Source organism: Fragaria vesca, linkage group LG6 (assembly GCF_000184155.1).
Source record: "Fragaria vesca subsp. vesca linkage group LG6, FraVesHawaii_1.0, whole genome shotgun sequence".
Classification (NCBI taxonomy): Eukaryota; Viridiplantae; Streptophyta; class Magnoliopsida; order Rosales; family Rosaceae; genus Fragaria; species Fragaria vesca.
In genome coordinates, this window is record NC_020496.1 from 31,468,939 (window position 1) to 31,473,700 (window position 4,762).

Below are 4,762 nucleotides of genomic sequence, written 5' to 3' on the forward strand. Positions count from 1 at the left end.
TCTCTTCTTCTTCTTCTTCTTCGCCGGTCATCGCTCCGACCAAATCGCCAGGAGGCGAGGAAGGGAGGAGGAACCGAATAATGAAAGGATGAATGTTGACTAAGGCTTCGCCGAATCCAACCAGATCTGATTTGTTTATTCTTCGATCTCTACAACTTGGTTTACTCAAAGATTCTTTGGAATTAAAACCCATATCTTTTGAATTTGACAGCAAAAAGTGATCATTTGTAGCTAATTTGTGCTCATGCTTCGTGCTGCTATTGCATTCTGCTATGTGTTGCTGCTGCGTGTGATGTTAGTGTGTGTTGTTGTGTGTTGCTGCTGTGTGTGTTGTTGTTGTTGTGTGTTGTTGTGTGCTGCTGCTGTGTGTGTTGTTGTTGTTGTGTGTTGTTGTGTGCTGCTACTGCGTGCTGTTGTGTGCTGCTACTGTGTGTGTTATTGTGTGCTGCTACTGCATGTGTTGTTGATGTGTGTTGTTGTGTGCTGCTACTGTGTTTGTTATTCTTGTGTGTTGTTGTATACTGCTACTGCGTGCTGCTAATGTGTGCTGCTATGTGCTGCTACTGCGTGTGCTGTTGTGTGTTGTTGCTGCATGTTGTTGTGTGTTGCTACTGCGTGTGTTGTTGCTATGTGTTGTTGTGTGCTATTGCTGCATGTTGTTGTGTGTTGCTACTGCGTGTCTTGTTGCTATGTGTTGTTGTGTGTTGCTACTGCGTGTGCTGTTATGTGTTGCTACTGTGTGTTGTTATGTGCTGCTATTGCGTGTGTTGTTGTTGTGTGTTGTGTGCTGCTACTGCGTGTGCTGCCACTGCCTGTTGTTGTTGATGTGTGTTGCTACTATGTGTGTTGTTGATGTGTGATGCTACTGCGTGTGCTGCCACTGCCTATTGTTGTTGATGTGTGTTGCTATTGTGTGTGTTGTTGATGTGTGCTACTACTGCGTGTGTTGTTGTTATGTGTTATTACTGCAAGTTGTTGATTCATGTTGCTGCTACTGCGTGCTGCTACTACACTAAATTATTGAAAAATCTGCTACTGTATTCCATTTACTGAAAAATCTCAAAAGGAGAGACTTTTCTCTTCTAAAAGTATATTTAATTAGTGTAGAGTTAGTTTAGTAAATTAAATCATGACACATGGCATGTAGAGAAAAGATTGTCCTTAATTGTTAAAAACTGTCCTTATTTGTTTAACAACAACACAAGTAGATTTATTTGTGTTTCAAATCCTTTTAGAGGATGTATATGTGATTTGCTTAAAAAAAAAAGGAAGAAAAAAATTAAAGCAGTTAGCAGTCTCTCTCTCTCTCTTCAGATCGAAACAGTCACTCTCCCTCAAACCAGTCTCTCTCGATCTCTCCCTCTTCATAAACAAACCGTGCCAGTCTCTCTCCCTCTTCAGATCAAAATTCAGGTTGGTTTTTGTTTCCTTACTCTTCTAGATTTATTGTTTTTGGTCAAAATTTGAACTGGGTCTGTTCTGTGGTTTCTTAATTTTGTGCATTTGGTGTTTGTGAGTTTGCTGTGTTTGGTTTGCTTTCTGGGCAATATCAATTCATGGATTCTAGATGAATGAAGATTGATTTCAATCATCGTTTTGTGGTTCTTGTTTAGGAAAACGAGAGGATCAGAGTAGTACTAAGAAAATGGTGAGAAAATAGGAATGTGTTTTTGATAAGGAAGCATGTAAGTTTGCAGAGGTATATATAGAGAATAAAAACTGTGTGTGTGATACTCTGGGTAGATACAGAGATTACTATACGTAGATATTAGTTGGGCAGGTTAGGCTAGCTCATATTCATGGTTTTCATTCTTCATTCATATGTACCCTGTAAAGTAAGATTATTTGCAAATTGTGTGTATTATTTGCAAACTGTGGTGAGGATGGATGATGATGATGATAATGTATTAATTGTTTTGTTTTCAGAGTAGTGGTGAGAATGGATGATGATGATATATCAATATCATTGGAACCAGAGGAACCCGCTGTGGTAGAAAGAGGAACAACAGAGGTTTCTGCTCATAAGCGAAAGAAGACTTCTCGTTGTTGGTTGTCTTTTAAACAGTTACCTGTGAGTGATGATCAGATAGAACGTGCAAAATGCACTAAGTGTGGAGCCGTGTATAAGTGTGACAAAGCGACAGGAACAGGTAGCCTTATACGCCATCATGACCTATGTTATAATAAGGATATTGTAGTGTCACCTCACTCTTCTACACGTTCTTCAAAGTTTTCGCATGAAAAATTTCGTGAATTGATTGTTGAGGCTATTATACGACATGATTTGCCATTTCGTTTTGTGGAGTATGAGGGGATTAGAGCTGTGTTTCATTATATTTCTCCTATTCTTAAGTTGCCTTGTAGAAACACCGTTAAGTCACATATTACAAAGCTCTTTGATAGTGAAAAGTTGAAGCTTCGTAGTATTTTAAGTTGTGTTCAAGGGAGGATTTGTTTAACTTCTGATTTATGGAGTTCTCAAACAACTGATGGTTATTTGACACTCACGGCACGTTGGATTGATTTGGAATGGAAATTGCATAAGAAGATAATTAGCTTTTGTCGTTTTCCTCCACCACATAATGGTATTGCTTTGGCTGAAAAGATTAATTCTTTGATATGTGAGTGGGAAATTGAGAAGAAACTGTTTTCGATTACATTGGATAATGCATCTGCTAATGATTCCTTTGTTGAGAAGTTGAGAACTCAGTTGAATTTTAGAGGGCTACTCTTGTTAAATGGGAAATTTTTTCATGTTAGATGTTGTGCACATATCTTGAACTTAATTGTTCAAGATGGGTTGAAATCTATTGATCAGTCAGTGATAAAGATTATTGAGTGTCTCAAGTACATCAAGGGTTCAATGGCAAGAAAGGAAAGATTTTTGGGCTGTATTGATCAAGTTGGAATGGGAGGTAGTAGGAGAGCTTTGTGATAAGACGTGCCTACTAGATGGAACTCCACCTATCTTATGCTAGATAGTGCACTCTTCTATCGCCGTGCTTTGATCAACTTTGCATTATGTGACACAGATTTTAAGTGTTGTCCTTCTTTTGATGAATGGATCAAGGTTGAGCAGACCTCGAGGTTCCTAGGATATTTTTATGATGTCACTTGCCTATTTTCTGGAACCAAGTATCCAACTTCGAACTTGTTTTTTCCCAAGGTATTTATGATTCAGCACAACATTCAACAAGCCATGAAAGACAAAGATGCATTCATGAGACAAATGGCGAATGACATGAACCTCAAGTTTGAGAAATATTGGTCTGATTATAGCTTGGTCCTTGGTATAGCCGTTGTGTTAGATCCTCGACACAAGATGGATTTTGTAGAGTGGTCCTATAAAAGTCTCTACGGTGCAGAAGGCTTTCAAGGACACTTTGTCATCTCTCTTCAATGTCTACGTGGATAAGTGGTCACCCGACAATGCAAGTGGATTTATGGGTGAGAGTTGTTCTCAAACAGAAGGTGAAGACGCCTTTTTTCAGGTACACTAATTTTGTTCTTCAATTGGTTATGCATTTGTGATCATATGATTTGTTTTCATTTGAGTATCATTTTAGTTCTTTGGAATGAAAAGCTATTTGGAATTCTTGAACATAAGAAATTGAACATGAGGAGTGTGTATTCTCAACTGTTAAATGAAGCTTAGTTGTGGTATTATGGAAATGTTATTAAAAGGTGTTGATTGATGTGGATTTGCTACTATCTGATAGGTTGTGTTTAATAGTTTATTTCTGTTTTATTTGTATTTTTTGTAGGATTTTGATGCTACTTACACAAGTGGTTCAAGTTTGAGTGTTAAAAGTGAGCTTCAGAAGTATCTTGATGAAGAAAGATTGGATAGAAAAAAGAAAGAGTTTGATATTCTTTCTTGGTGGAAAATGGAACAATTACGTTATCCAGTACTTGGTCACTTGGCTCGTGACGTGCTTACAATTCCTATTTCTACTGTAGCATCCGAGTCTGCATTCAGTATTGCTGGTAGAGTATTGGACCAAAATCGAAGCTCACTATTACCTGAAACTGTTCAAGCATTGTTATGTTGTCGTGATTGGTTATTCGGTAAGAAAGGTAAATTGTCTATCACTTAATCACTGTATTAATTTCATATTTTTTCAGCTTGTGAGTTTCGTTTAATTTTAAATTTTTTAATATATATTTCAGATCAAGATCACACTGATTGGGAGCAACTTAGTGAAAACGTGCTAGACTTGACATTGGACAGATGAAGTAGATCATAGAGAAACAAGGTGGGAGTACTACTGGGTGTTAATAGTATAGCTGGAAATTGGTTTCTGAGTTGGCCCCTCTTATATTGTGGCTCTAGTAACTTCCTGAACTCAAGAGTTTTCTTTAGCTTTAACCCAGATTTTGTGGCTAATTCTTGTCTGGCTTTCCTTGTGGGGAAGGCTTGCAATGAGTGTGGTATTTGTGTAGGTGTTGTTGGTTTATTCACATGCACTGTTTACACTCTTTTGTCACTATAAGATGTCTCAAATATATACGAGTTGTTCAAATGGTTCAAATATATAGGATGTCATTTTATATGTGATGTCATTTGTATGCATCAAATATATACGAGTTGTTCGGCATCAATTTTACAATTGGATATTAATGTTATAAACTTATAATTGCATAGAGGAGAAGTAATATTGTTAAAGCTGCATTACCAATGGGTAAAAATAAAAAGAAATATTAGAAGAGAAGAAAAAAAAATATGGGTATTTGATTTTATTAGAAAAAGAAATATTAAAAA